The sequence below is a fragment of the Oryzias melastigma genome, linkage group LG10, assembly GCF_002922805.2.
Source record: "Oryzias melastigma strain HK-1 linkage group LG10, ASM292280v2, whole genome shotgun sequence".
NCBI lineage: Eukaryota > Metazoa > Chordata > Actinopteri > Beloniformes > Adrianichthyidae > Oryzias > Oryzias melastigma.
The window spans coordinates 26,370,580-26,387,221 of NC_050521.1; positions in this window are offsets into that span (position 1 = coordinate 26,370,580).

Here is a 16,642-nt window from a genome sequence, read left to right on the forward strand (position 1 = left end):
CAGTCTGAATGAGTTTATTTTAGGTTTAATCAGTGAACCAAATCATTGCTTTTTAGCAAACTAAAAAACATAAAATGATAATCACTTTCTGGTGAATATCTTACTTTGAAAGTCCACCATTTCCTCTAAAGTGTCCAAAATGATGATCTTTAGCTCTGTTCGTTCTGCAGCATCAAACCTGTGACCTTTCTGGGCTCAGCAGAGCGCGTTATCATGCAGTCCTCGCATTCACATGAGAAATATTTAGATTCCAACCAGCCAGTCTGAGCAGCAGCTGAAGAGTGAAGTCTTTGTTAAACGGCGCTGGCACATCTCTGCTTTCCTCTTGTCTCTGTGTGTCTTGCTAATTCAGCTTCTCGTTAACAACGTTCATACAGCCAATTACCATAAATCCCTGTAAGCCGCCGCAATTAACAGTAACGAGACAGAACCGTGCGTGTTTCTACTGTTGTAATTAAGCCAGTGTGCTGTTAATTAGTAAAATGTGAGTGGGAGGTTTTATGCTCGTTAGTATGGCCATTTCATTCAATTAGCAGTGTCATTAACGAGGTGTCTCTGTTCTAACAAAGTTAATGCAGGGAGGAGGCGGCAACTGGGCGATTAGCCCGGACAAACATGATGAGGAGCGTGGCACCGAGCCCAGGAAACGATATATGGAGGCAGCGGCACGAGTGTGAGTCACTCCAGTAGCACTCCGCCACATAATATCTGATGGAACGAGGCGACCTCCTCGCCGCTTCAGTCGCTTTTAAACTTGTAAGTGCTGCACACGAGGTTAAAGTCTGGGCTACAGCTGCCCTAACAGGTGAATACGGGATGGGGAAACCTGTGGACCGCTGGAAATACTTAGCCAGTACTCACACCGCACTAATGACTACCATAAAACTAACAGAAGAATACAAATATATTTAAGAAAAAGGCAGTGAGCGAATGATCATCCTCACCATGAAGTACGTCACTCGATTGGCTAACGGGACAGCCAATCAAACGTCCTCTGAGACATTCGGCACTGCACATTCGACTTTAACTACACTGAGCACAAGTTCCTAAAAAGAAAGAAAATATGTTTTCACTCATTCTGAGTGTAAGAAGGAAATGAAACGCACAAACTATTTATTCCAGATTATAATTTGGTTTATATTTTTTTATGATTGCCTTTTAAAACAAAAAAAAATTTCGTAATTAATAATTTGATCATTTTATGAAAATTAGTTATTAAATTTGTTCAAAGCTGAACATGATTTATTTGTTTTTAGAAATGTCTTTATTCTATTTAGTAAATCGCTTCAAAAATTGGAAAGTAATAAAACTATAAAACGTAAACTGACGACTTTTTCCCTTTTTATTTCTTTTCTTTCACTTGTTTTCAATTTTTGTTTATTTATTATTCTTAGTATTTTTAATAGAAGATTTAAATACATTTAATTTAATTATTAATTACTATCTATTTATTTATGATTAGCTTAGGGTTTTTTTCATGCATTTGGATTCTGACATTTGCTGCTTGATCTTTGTTCCAGTTTTATATTTTTGAAAGTTTATAGTTTCGATATATTTTGGGATTTTGAGAGACATAAATTTACATCTTCTTTGGATATGTCAATACAGGAAGAACACAAATCTGGGCGGACAGTCTTTCTGTTATTGAAGTGAGTTCCCTCTTCATAATAAAACACTTAATCTGTTCTAATGTGCATTACTACAAAAGTATTATTTATACACAAAACAGATTTGTGGACTATTTCTGTGTTGTTTTTGAATTATTAGATCATAAACTGGTGAATAAAGTGACTTTGGTACATAATTCCCGGCCATGACGAGTATATCTTTGTTCTATACTTTCAGCTCAGAGATTTGTGAACTTTTACTGTGTAGTTTTTGAGTTATTAGTAAATAAACATAGCTCTTCAGAGTGAAAATACTATGAAAGCTGCAAACTTTGACGTTGTATAAAGTGATTTTGGTGAACACACATGTATAAATATACTATATAAATACGCTATATATAGTTTAGCATGTGTAATACAATTCTTTTGTCACAGAAAGTTAAGATTTCTGCTCAGATCGTTTGAGAGGCAACACAAATTTTCCAACAATACTCAATTATGTGGCATTAATAAACTTTTTTTCTCAGATGGAAACATCTGATAGAAGTGAACTCCAGTTAGTTCATGTCGAGGTCAAAATATTTTCAGGAAAAAGTGTTTTGTTTGCAAAATTGCGTTTGGATAAATGCCAGATTTTATTTAATTTTTTTTGAGTGTTCTTGCAAAAACAAAACAGCATTTTATGTGATGATTTTGAAAACCTTTTATTTTTATAGATTGACAAAATATAGAAATAATTCAGCAGTAATAGGTTGAATTGTTGCAGTGACGGCTCAGACAGAGCTGCAGAACTTAGACATGAACCTCTAACTGGTGCCTGGGGAGTCCGGCTAAATCAAAGAGGCTACACAACATTAATTAAGCCTAATTATGCTGCATTAATTACATCCAATTAAGCCGCTGTAATTAGACGTAATAATAAACGATTGATCTACAGTTGGTGTTTCCTCGTCTAGTTAAAGTAAAAATACATTTTCTGCTACATTTATTTTGATTTCTCAGTTTTATTTTTTCTGTTCTAGATTTATTTTCTGTTTTTTACTTTGAAAGTATAACTCCTGTTTCTTTAATTGTGTTGTTTCTGTAGTGAGGACAATCAAAACGAGTCCAAACACAAGGATTTTTAATGACAAAAAACAAGGATTTCCCCGTCCAAAGTAAACTTTCCCCATAACTTTACCAAAAATAATAGTTTGTATGTTAAAAAATGCTTTAGTGTGTAGTGTATTCATGAGAAGTCTTTTTGTATTTATTCAATTACAAACTAATCTTTTGTTTAATATTTCAATCAATTGTAATCTTTTAAGTTAATTTTTATTACTTAAGCTTTTAATTTATTGTTTTAAAGAGTTAAATGACAAGGAAAACACAAGTTTTGTCTTTTTCTGCTCCTCTTGATTTATTAATTTTGTATCATGTAAATAAATGAAATAAAGATCTAAAAAATGAATAAAATAAATATTTTCATTTAACAAATTATCTGTTTGAAGACTCGCTGTCCTGCATTGGTCTGAGAAGGGAAAAATCAAAATAAGAATAACATTTGAGGATTTTTTAAAATTATTTTTGTCTTGAGGAAAATAAGAAAAATTAAAAAGCTAAAGTTAAGAAGACCTTCCCATGTGGGCCTCACAACAGTCTTGTGACCAGCCCTGGAATACTTCAGGCAAAAAAATGGATATAAGTTCAGGATGAGAAGAACATTTCTCATGTACTCCACCTGCTGATCGAGTCACTGAAACCGTCAAATGGAATCAAATTGGAATCAATTCTTGCGAGCAAAACCCGTAACTAGTTTGGTGCTTCAAATTCAGAAACGTAGGATGTAGATTGAGGTCCAATTCAGTGTGATTCTTGTCCAATCCTTCCTGAAAAAGTGGAAATATCAGTGTAAACATGCCTTCTACGAGAGCATCTTCACAGGTCTGTAAGACAACCAACATGCAGGATGTTGGCATAAAAGAACTATCAAAACCTTGATTGTTGTGGTTCTTAAGTTTTTGCAAATATTACCAAATATTCCTCATTTTTAGCCCGATTTCCTCCCAGACTTGAACTTCCGTACCGTGACGCGACCACTACAGCCCTTCCTCCTGACTGTCTGCTATGACGGCCCGATTACAAATGGAGAACAGGAACCGGAGCGGTCAAATGGTTCAACAATAGAGTGTGTGTGTTTGTGTTACGCTTCAAAGTGTGTGTTTCCCCCCAAAGAGTGTGTTTGGCTGCTGATTAATGGTCGCCTCTTTAAAGAACTTATCTCTTTAAGTGTTGCCACGGTGAGGGATGACATCATTTGGATCCCCCCAGCTAACTGGCTGCCATGACGACACCTCGCCAACCTATCCATTTACCAGATGGGCCGATACTGTCTTCACACACACACACACAGAAACGCACACAACCACACAGGTAATAGGAGGCCATGAGGTAATTACAGTTCTGACACACACACTGCTGTGATAGAAACACACACTGATAACACAAACCCGGCTGCAGGTTTCTTACAAACACACTGTGATACACAAGGCCCCGCCCCCTCGCTCCTCTTATCTTAGCTTGACAGGAAAAAAAGCATTGAGGAGGAAAAATTAAGTATTGATCAAATTAGCAGTTTTTTAAAGTGTCTCTTGTGGAAGTCTGAGTGTGTTTGTGTGTGTGCACAGTGGTGGGATGGGGGGGTCACATGCCTTTAATGAACCCATCAAGCTGCACACAGAATGGAAAGGCCACGAGGACACTTGACCTGCAGCTCACGCACACCAAGGATCAATTTGCATATTAAACACAACGAGAAACTGCAGCAGAGTGTTCCAGCGGCCTGAAATATTGACCCACGTCCTTTAACATTTATGTGACATCTTTATATTCACTGATGAGAGCTGCGCAAACGCGGAGGGAGCTCTGGATAGCCGAGTGTGTGGAAAGAAATAACATCTGAGTCCAGCCTGTCTGTGTGTATCTGTGCTGTGGAGTCAGTAAGCTTGTAGTGTGGCTGCTGCTGATTGTCCCGTCTGCATTAATGAGCGACCAGCAGAGATCCTGAAGTGAAAAATGACCCATAAAAATATTTCTGGAGTCTGTTGTTTGGTTTTTTATACATCTGTGGTCCAAACTGACCTGGATGGAAACACCAAGCTAATAAAGTTTCAATGTTGAGATTTGGGCTCGTCGGGACTTAAGAAATCTGAGGTTTAGCTAATTTGACCAATTAGCCTCATCATCCAATCAGGGACTCGGGTTTGGACATGTGACATTTTCAGTGACTCGATTAGCAAGTAGAAAGAAAATCAAATATGGCCGCTCAAAGTAACTCTGTCTCCCCCTCTGGTCACTGGTGGGAGCTATCTCCAGAGTACTGACTGCACTACATCTCCCAGCAGCCTCAGCGCACAGTTCCTGGATGCTGCTCAACCGTCTCTCATTTGCCAATCACCCACAGGACACTTGAGCACTGCAGAGAGCCTCACTCAGTGCAAAGTATTGTTGGTGCCACTCTACCTGCATTACTGAGCGCTTCTATCAGGATCTGATCTTCTGTTTCTGATAATTGGTATTTCTGGTATTTCTGAGTATTTCTTTATTCAAATTATAACCTCCTTTACAAGCTCCCTTCTTCAAGCTTTTGGCAATGGGGAGAGGAAAGGGGGCGGGGTTACTCCACACCAACGGTCCCTTTCACAACTCAGAAGCAAATTTTTAATGATCTCTGTAGAAACTATGTCCTGGAAAACGACACAGGTTTTTAACCCTGTAAAGCCCACTGCATCAAAGAATTGACAGAAATTTTATTTTTGTATTTTTTTTTTTTTAATAACGATGTTTTTTAAACCTTTTGATGAAACCCACAAAAAACTGTTTTTTCTTAAATCAGATACAGATGGTATCAATTATGATACATCACATGATTTGGTAAGTTTTTGCTCATAACAATGTTAGTAAGATGAATGTTAAAAAAAAGCTCCTTATTTACCCACTAACTGTTTTTTCAAAGAATTACTTATCAGCAAATTTCACATTATTTCAATACAGAAATATATAAACAAACAAATGATAACAGATAAGGCATTCTCACCAGAAACGTTTGAAATTAGCATAAACTTTTCCCGCCAAAAGTGTTTTTGAGATTTCATGGAAGCAGCCATTTTGAAATGAGGGTTTACTGCCCCCAGTGGAAGGATGATGAACTACAGGTTCTGACAACATGGACCTAGTTCTTTATAAGAAAGTTTGGATCTTGCCAATGAGATGTATGTATCAAATATGATACAAATATAGGGTTTATTTTGGCTCAAAACGGAAAAATAATAATTAAATGACCGACGGGAACACTCTGAAAACAGTGGGACTTTAACACCATGACTCATTTTTCATAACATCCTCTTTTCTTTTCCCCAGCTCCGTCCTTGATGTGTTCATTTATTGATGTGTGCAACATAAATGATACGAGTCTGAAGCAATCATCATTTTGTGAAGCAGCTGACAACCTTTGACCACATCCCAATTCCCTTTATTGTCAAAACCAAAGAACTAAATGAATGAATGAATCCCTCCATCAGCTCCTAACAGCCTCATAGAAACCAGTTACTGATAGGAGCGCCCCGCGTCGTCCCAACCACGATCACTCATTCTTAAAATAAGTGGTTTGTCCCGTTAGAGCTGTGTGGACTGAACCAACAGCGGCTTCCAGAGACTGAATAAGTCAAGTAAATGCTGTTTGTAATGATGAGCTATACGCTCTGGACCTCATACTGCATATTCAGACTGAAACAAACACACACACACACACTGAGACACAAGGGGAAACTTATTAGGTTATTATCTTTCCGCCCCATAAAATAGGAATAACTTAAAGCGCTGCCGCAATTAATAACCCAACTATAAATCTGAATAATCCCCATGAATATTATTCCATATTACACTGGCACACATATAAGTGAGATCAGCGGGGTGTTCGGGAGCGGGCAGAATGATAAAGCCATCAGAGAACGTTCTGGATGAGGTGATCCAAACGTGAGCATCCGAGCATTTGACTGTGTGTACGTCCCTTAAGAGTGTTCTGCATGGCAGCATATGCATCAACACACTGATGCAATCTCCATTTCGCTGTGGAGCGGCCGCTGGCTGCAGAACACGCTGGATGCAGCGGTTGAATCGATGCTCTGGCCCGTAACCTCCAGCTCCGAAACACGCTCGGCGCCGTCATTAACTCTGACCTTGCTGCCTGTTACTAAACAAACTGTATGACTGTGGTGTTGAAGATTCACATCAGTGAGACTAAATAAAAGCGCTTCTTCAGGAAATGGATTTGATTCTGTGGAGGGTCAGGAGACATGGAGATGAATGTTCCTCTTGAGTGTTTGTGTGAAATCTCTCCTTCTTCCCGGATTAAAATCTCAATTTGTGCCAAAATTTCCAAGAGTGACGACAGAGTATTATTAACAGTTTACAAACAGAACAATTTTTTCTAAAATAATGACCTGAAAGTAATACATTTATGAGAAAAAAGTCAGAACTGTTAAATTATGAAAATAAAGTTGTATATTTATGACTTTAATGTTATGACCTTTATTCACACAGATTTACATGTTGTAAAGTTGTAAATTTATGACTTTGAAACGCCTACAATCATGAAAAAAAAACAAATTTACAAGGAAAAAAGTTTGAGAATAAAGTTGTATATTTACAGATGAAAATTATAAGCTAAATTTATGACTTTTAAACTCACAAATTTACGTGTTTTAAAGTAAATGACATACATTTATTACTAAAACATAAATTTCTGAAGAAAAAATACTTTAGAGTATGAGAAAAATGTTATGAACTCATGAAAAAAATAAAATTTACTAGAAAAAATTTGCTACTATTATATTAAAAGAGTAATTTATATATATTTAAGACTTTAAATTTATTACTTTTATTCTGTCAAATTTTATCTTTTAAAATTGGAAATGTATTGACTTATATGACGTAAATTTACAACTTTAAAACAAAGATGTGTGAGAGAAAATACAAACATTTAAAATCTAAAACGTCATGAATTTATGGGGAAAAAAATCACAACTGTAGATTTACAACTTTAAAAGTGATAGGCTAAATGTAAAACTTTTATTCTCCCAAATTAATGTGTTTTAGAGTTGTAAATGTGTTACTTTAAAACCTGTAAATTTATGAGAAAAAAAGAAAAATGTAGGAGAAAAACGTATACATTTATGAGAAAAAAAATGGTAACTGTTAGATTACGAGAATTAAGTGTTATATGAACTCTATTAGCCATAGGCTAAACTTATGACTTTTAATCTTTCACATTTTTGTGTTTTTAAGTTGTAAATGTATTACTTTAAATTTCGTGCATTTATTACTTTAAAATATTGTTATTTTTTGAGAAAAAAAATACATAAATACTGGAGAAAAAACTCCTTCATTTATAAGAAAAACATTTTTTAAAAGTCATAAATTTATGAGAAAAAAGTTGTGAATTGAAAATAAAGTTGTATATTTACAAATGTAAAAGTTGCAGCCTAAATGTATTACTTTTTTGCAAATTTATGTGTTCTAAAGTTGAAAATGTATTACTTTAAATGTTGTTAATTTATGACTTTAAACATGTATATTTATGGGAAAAAATACATAAATTTACAAGAAAAAAGTTGTAAATTTATGAAAAAAAGAATGAAACTTATGACAACAAAGTCCCAACTGTTATATTATGAGAATTTAGTCGTATGTTTACAACTTTAAAAGTTATAATCTAAATTTATGACTTTTAAACTCACAAATGTACACGTTTACAGTTTGTCTTAAATATACAACTTCAAAACACATAAGTTTAGGACAAAAAATACACAAATTTACCCAAAAAAAAGTCATAAATGGTAAATCATGAGAATAAAGTCTGTTAAGGTTCAGATGATATTTCTTAGTTTGATTGTACATAAAACCCCTAAAAGTCCTAAAATTCTCTTTCCACTTTTACTCTGCAGCCCTGAAATAAAGTGTCTCCAGTTAGAACAGCAGTTCTTATGGTTATTGCCCTTAACACCAACAATGAGGACAAAACTATAAAGAAATACCAGGTAACTAGTAGTTATAAATACTATAGTCATCTAAATATTACTGACATGGATCGGACAGACGCAGCTACATATAAAAATACAATCTAATAACTCCCTGGTGTTGTAACTAATACAATTAGGGAAGATTTTTCTTATAAACGTGATCGGGAAACACACAGGACTAATTTACTGAAGGTAAGATTAGTGTTTCTGTTTAAATAAATGGCAATTCATGAGCTAGCTCAATAAAAAAGTGAAACATTCTGGTAATAAACAGGAAAAACATGAAGAAAGATCTTTAAATTCCTTAATTTGTTGGTTTTAGCATAAATGCACACTGTCTCCGTGTGTATTCTCAGGACTGATCTAAAATCAGCTGTTTTGAACTAGTATGTTTAGAGTATCCCATCTGATTGGATGTCTCTGTGCCACAGTGAAACGAGGAATCCGTGCCGTAAAAACTAACGAATTCCTCACCAAAACGTATTCTCTTCGTCTCGACTTTTCCTGAACTGACCAGTTAAGGGAAACAATGATTTTCCGCAGCCTCGTATCTCCAGCTATCCGCCTCTAACCCCCACCAGATCGTCGATTCAGATGGTGCCAAACATGCGATCATTCTCCCCCATTATCTCCGTCTCACACACACACAATGCTGACAAAGTGGGGTCAGGACCACTGATCACAGCCCAGCTTCATATCCCTCATCCTCTGGTTGGGCCTCTCCTAATGTCTATACGTTGGTATGCCTTTGTCTCGTTCTTCCCTCTCTCTGATCTATGTCCTGCAGCTCAATCTCTTAACTCCAGCACCAACACTCTCCTCCAGCCTTTCTTCAATTCCCCCCGCCGCGATAGCATCAGAGCAGGCCAGAGGAGAGGAAGAAGCTTGATGTCTCTTTCTCACACATTGCCGCTCGCCGCGTTGACAGATGCACCGGGACAATAAAACAGTTTGTAATGGAGGTAATATGATTTAAAATACTATCTATTAACCTGGAGAGGCCTGTCAGGAGTGCGTATATGTGTGTGGGAGATAAAACAATGAAGATGGCAGAGAGAATATAGGGTTGAGCATCTAAATCACAGCAAACACACAAAGTCCAATTCATCCCATTAGACAACACAGATCAAATCCTTAAACAAGGAAAAACAGACACACAAATACAGTCAAAGAAGAATTCGGATCTAAACCGGAGAACTGAGGGATCTGAGAAGCTAAATTCATTCAAATAACTGAAAAACTTTCTGCTTTACAACTGAGAAGGAGTAAAGTTAGAACAAAAACAGTCCTCTCACTTAGAGTGATGAGGGTCAATGAGTCATTCAGTTCTCTCTCTTCACAACCCATGAATTTGAAAGGAACCGAACAGACCAGGCTAAAGGAGCTGGAACAGTTCAGTGGAAAGTGTGGCGCACTGGGATTCTGTCCTCCATTTCTGCCTACCCCTCTATTCTTTAACATTTATTTTATTTAATTCTCTTTGCCTTTGTTTGGTGCAGTGGGATTCAGGTGTTGTAACTGTTTCTCACTTCCTTCTGGGAGAGCGAGAGAGATTCCTTATTCCAGGTGGCTCATCTGTGCATCTGTTCTTGGCAGTAGACCTCGCCTCTGGCTCGTCTCGCACTTTCAGCTGTCCCTCAGTTCTATCTGGATGAAGGATCGTCTGTGCTCCTGTCCTTGGCAGTGGACCTCGCCTCTGGCTTGATCTGTCTGGTTGACCTTGTATAAGTCTGAGTCCCAACTGTCCTTACAGGTGTATACAGGCCGTCTGCAGGTGTAAAGTGGTCAAACCTGTATGGGTTATGCCGGTGACCCACAGGAAATATCAAGGTCATAGACCGCTCAGTAAACCCATAGAGAGAAAATGTTCCTGCACATTTTTCTACAGGTATGCTGCAGGTTGCACTTAAGCAACATGTAAGGTTGAAGTAAGGTTGATACTTGATACTACTTGAAGTAGGTGAGATGCAGGCGTGTTGTGTAGATTTTTCCTTTTTCAACCCTCCAAATTCTATGAAATGGACGTTCCTTGAGGTGGCAGTACGAGCCTTCAAGACACGTTTGCTCCTCTCAAGATCCACTCCTGCTCACATTTCTCCATATCAATGCCAAAAATTACAACCCAACTTCTCTCTTGGTACTCTAACTCACTCCTGTTCAAGAGTTTGGCAACTTTGGGATACCATTGGTCAAGAAATGAATTCAATTTAGTCTCTTCACTTAAACAACAATCCTCTGATTTTACTGTTAAGTTTGATTAATCCTTTTATTTATGGTAAATACAATAGACACCTTTGAAAAAGCTTACAGTCTTCTGAACTGGATCTCAGGAAATTCCCTCCAAGTCACAACAACAGAAAGTCGTTCTGACCTGCATCCGTCTGGATTATTGGACTTGTTGACTGTATTACAAATCAGACCATTTTGCAAAGACTTGGGAACCTATTTTACAATAAATTGGACTGGATATTCCCACAATTATCAGAAAAAGTGTTTTAGTGCCAAATGTATGTAATGTTTTAAACTCATTTTACTTTCCTTATTTTTGCTATATGGCTTAAATGCGACTCCTTGTACATGTATTTCATCTTTATATTCATGGGGAAATTGTTTTGTTAATTTTTTAAAAATCTACATATATATATATATATATAAAGATGCACTCCTTTCTACAACCCAAAAACCTGCAGCACCTGTACAGGTCGATGTGACTAAGACTTAAAAACTGGGACAAACTTTTTGGTTATCCTCAGATTTTTTAACTCTTACTTTAGTCGCCGATTAAATGACTTGTATCCTTTTACGTCAGTGAAATTTAATTTTCAGTATCCTTACTCCTGCTTAACTCGCCTCTGGTTGGTTTTTCTCAAATCACCTTTTCATTTTCCCATAAATTCTCAATATATTCTTTATTTTTTTTGCTTCCTTCAGTCACTGTAGTGAATGCTGTATGTTCCTTACCTTATCCAGTTCTCATTTAAAGACTTAGCCCATCTTTATGTTTTAAAAGCAATCTAACAGATGAATTTGGACCAGCTGAATAAAAGTTCTTTGTGGTCCAGTTCAAGGCTTCCACAATAAATGGTTTGAGTCTGGCGGTGGCTCCTGGTGAGTAAAAGGGGTGAAAACACAGAGCCATAAGCATCAGCCACTCAGATGGGCTTTAGATGGAGTAAAAACCTCCATTTGAGCACAGAAGATAGAAGACGTATCAACATGGACAGTGAAAATAAAGGAGCTGTGGAAAAACAGAGCAGTGTTTGCAGAATCCAATTGAGCTGACACTTTTTCAACCACATACCATTTTCTGTTGTTTACGGCTTTATGAGCGGCTGACCCGGCTGTGTCTGCGCTTCCGTGGGTGTGTGCGTGCGGCTGAGCGGCCGACCCGCCTGTGTTTACGCCGTGTGTGCGTGATTGAGGCTGATGAATGTTGACAGCTGCGGAGAATCACTTTCCTGTTGGTAAAACACCATATTGACCCTGCAGCCCCACCGCAGGCAGAGGTTAGGCGCGCTCAAGCCCGGCAGGCAGAGTGGGGTTGACATCCAGCTGAGGGCTGCGAGCTGCACTTGAACTCGGGACATCACACTGACCCGCAGAGCGGCGCCGACACACACCGACACGCACCGCCCGGCCAAAAACACACCAGGAAAATATAGTGGGGCCAACGAAGGACTCTCGGGTGATTCACCTGCTGTCGTACACGGAGAGGTGAACAGGCATCCAGTGAGCAAGAAAACACAGTTCTGTCATTATAAATAATAGAACAAAGCCAAATTAGTTCTAATAAGACTCTCAAAACAACTATGTTAAACTAGAAAAGTTGCATTACCTGCGATAATTGTGAAGGCTTTTTCCTGAATGTGGTTGCTGACGATGTTGAAGCAATTTACTTAAATTGCTGAAAAATATCCTGAACCTGCTGAACATTTTGATACTAATATTGTATAGGTTTCAAAGTGCACAAAGAATTTCCTGGAAAAGATCGAAAAAATGCTTGAAATCTTAAACTGCGTAACATCTATAAATACCAAAAGTACAAGCATGAATGTCCTGAACGTTCTGATACCAAACTTGTAAAATGTGCAGAAAGTGCAAAAAAATGTAAAGAATTTTGTGAAAAAAAATCTCAAAAATTGTGCAAAATTTTGAATTGCGGAAAATTTGCATTCACCAAAAGTACTAGCATGAATGTGCTTAACGTGCTGAACATTTTGATACCAAAATCGCATAAGTTTGAAAAGTGCATAAAGTTTTTGAAGGATTTGAAAAATGTTCCCATTCATTTTCAATGTCAAATTTTGGATTTTTTTTTTTATTTAAAAAAAATTAAAACCGTAACCTTTTTAATATAATGATGAACTATATGATTTATATATATGATATATGATATATAGCATTACCTGCGATAAAAGTGTGAATGCTGTAAGCTAAATTTGGCCGCTGAAGATGCTGAAGTTGATAGCTAAAAATCCTGAAGCTAATAGCTGAAAACGCTGAAGCTGATAGCCAGCTAAAATATTAGCTAAATGCTAAATTGGCCTTAAAACTAAACAATGAAAACTTAGGTTTGCCAAAACAGCTAGCATGTAGCTGAAAAAATCGCTAAACTTCAAAACATCCTAAAAAAATGAAAAAAGCCAAAATTAGCCTGAATCCAAAACAGCCTAAAAAGCTAAAACAAAAACAACAAAAAATAACTAAATTTGCCAAAACAGTTAGCATGTAGCTGAATTGTCAGCTAAACTCCGATATAGCCTAAAAAACCTTAGTAAATGCCAAAATAATTATAAAAAAACCGAATGACAATTTTTATAACTTTTAAACCGTAACTTTTTAACATAAATAGGAATAATAAAAAGACAGAATTATTATACCAGAATAAATCATCTTAAACCTTAAATAATGTTCAATATTTTACCCTCCATATCTCCAAATATTTTTGTCAAAATTATACAGGTTAGAAAGAAGCACAAGATAACATTAATAACAATAAAATAAAATGATCTGGAGGGCCAGAGAGAGTTACTACCTTGACACGTCCATAAGGTGTAAATAGTTTTTAATTTGGGCTCCATGAGGGTTTCATTTACTGCTTAATTATTCTTAGGGGTGTAGTTTGTGCCTGAAACAGGAAAGGGTTTGTTAAATTTAGAGAAACATGAAAGGAAACAAAGAGTTCGTGTTTCTCTCAGCTCGTGACGGCTCTCTAACCTGAGCCACACCCACTTAACCTCAGGCAAGTGTAATGTTGTTTCTCTGGGTCCTCAGAGGGCCTCTGAAAACAACTGTTTGTGTTTTTCTACCTGCTTCTGGTTCACAACACGTCAAGGTGTCACCTGGTGTGGCCCTCCGAGTGAAACAGCCAGGCGGGTGACAGCCAGCGGGGGCCGCTCTGATTGGCTGCCTGGGCGTGTTCGGCCACCCTGACTTAATAACAAGGTTGGTCAGCCAGCGGGACCCCGCTGTCCTCCGGGGGTCCGTCTCACCGCTGAGGCTCGGCGAGTGTCTGCTCAAGGTGGCTAATCCAGCATTCATTGGCCAGTGTGTGTGTGTGACAGCAGCTAAAGTGTGCGGGTGAAGGGTTATTCACAGAGAGAGTGTAGGCTGTAATTTAAAACAACTGGAGCAAATCCCTATCTCTCTTTGTTTCACGTGCGCTCGTTATTACACAGACTAGCAGGCAGCTGATTGGTGGAGATTACTGAAACATCCTGCCTGTCTGAGCGGCCGGGCCCTCTGACAGGCTGCCTGTGTGTGTGGGAGTGGGGGGTCAGTCATGCCCCATCGCCCAAAGTGACCACAGGGAGCGTGTCCTTTAACCACTCCGTCCCCTCCATCCTCCATCTCCATACCTCCTCTGTCTGCTGTGATTTGTTTCTTCCTCCGTATTCTTCTCTCCTCATCACCTCTTACTCTTCATTATGAGGACGAAGTCCTTATCGGAAGAAAAAGTGGTCAGAAGCAAGCGCCAACGGGCGGCGAGCGGGGCCTGCATGTCAATGTACCTGTTGTTAGTTTTTACACCGCTGAATTTGTGGAATTTGTTGACCTTTTCTCTAATAAGAGATACAGAACTGACTTTTGATGGTTTAACCCACATGTGTCAAAGTCAAGGCCCGGGGGCCGGATCCGGCCCTCCAGATCATTTTATTTTATTGTTATTAATGGCCTGATGTTGTCTTGCTCTCATTTCTAACTTGTATAATTTTGACAAAATACATTTTTATGGAGAGTAAAATGTTGAAAGTTATTTAAGGTTTAAGTTGATTTATTCTGCAATAATATTCCTGCCCTTTTATTATTATTTATAAATATGTTAAAATGTAAAAACTTGGCATTCTGCTATCTTTTTGGACTATTCTGGCGTTTTAGACTATTTTGGAGTTTAGCTAACATTTCAGCTACATGCTAGCTGTTTTTGCTAATTCTGGCTTTTTTTAAAAGTGTTTTAGGCTGTTTTGGAGTTTGGCTAATATGTACACGTTAGCTTTTTGTCTAATTTTGGCTTCTTTCAGCTTTTTAGAAAGTTTAGCACGTATTTTTTGTTTTGGCTAACCTAAGTTTTTTTTTTCTCTGTTTTTTTAGGCTAATTTGGCATTTAGCTAATATTTTAGCTGACTATCAGCTTTAGCATCTTCAGCTATTAGCTCTGACATCTTCAGCGGTCAAATTCAGCTTACAGCATTCACACTTTTATCACAGGTAATGCTATATATCTAGTTCATAATTATGTTAAAAAGTTACGGTTTTAAAAATGTAGTTTTAGAGTGTTCAATAAATGTTTATCCTGTTCGGACCACGACCTCAGGTGTTTTGGATTTTGGCCCCTTGTCTGATTGAGTTTAACCATTGATTGTATATGAGAACTGGAGTGAGTGACTCCTCCCCCCTGGGGTTCCAAACAGGAAAGCCAAAACCCCATAAACTGCTATAGAGAATTAAACATCTCTGTTACAACAGAGATTTCAGATTTGATCTGTAGTTCAAGTTACAAACTGACCAATTAGATGCTTTGAAAAAAAAAGTAGGTGGAGCCTTCTGGCCCCAAGACATATGATTAACAGATTTTGTGTAGTACCCGCTTTTAGGTGGTAAGGGGCGTGGCCTTCCAACACCCATCAAAACCCATCAAAACCACCCATCAAACCCACATATACAACGGTCACTTATTCCTAAAGAGCACCACGTGGCAACCTACATGTATGTTTTTCAACAAATTCAGCAGATGGTCGGCCATTTTTGTCTGGAGAGAATACTAACATTTTGGGCGCGGAGGATTTAAGAAAAAGTTAAAATTTCACAGCAACTGGATGAGTTTTCTCTAAAAGCTGACATCGGTCAGTGTCCACCCAGGAGCATTTCATGGTCGCCGGTCATCTACATCAGCATGTAGCTGCTAGTGCTTGGAAAATACATGAAAGCATCAGTTTTATAACTTTTAAAAGTCATGTTAAAAACAAAAAGTCATTACTTACTTTTAAATGTAAACTTCTGAGGAACGCCGGGTCTGGGATGACGTTGTGAAATGGGCGGGACCGACAAGGAAGGTAAGGCAGAGCCTCAAAGATCGAGTCGGTGTGAAAAGAGTTCACAAAAATGACTCATATTTCATAAATAGTTTGTTTTTTAGCATTCCAAAGGTAAAATATGATCATATATATGGATGGGCAGAAGAAAAAAATGTCTAATCAAGGACAAGAAAACCGTATATAAGTCGCACTTTTGGAGGAAAAGTCTGATGTTTGAGAACAAATCCGCCAAATCCGTTGTGACTAATAAATAACTAAAAAGAAGAAGAATAATCTTTTGATGTGTATAAAAAAATTATTTAAGTGTAAGATGTAAAACAATCAGATTCTCTTCCGTGTTTGTTTTGGATTACACTTCTTCTTCCTCTATCAGTAGCAAATACTTACATTCAGATGCAGCGCCCTCTAGTGGTTGTTAAGGGCAAACAACCGCTAAAGGACA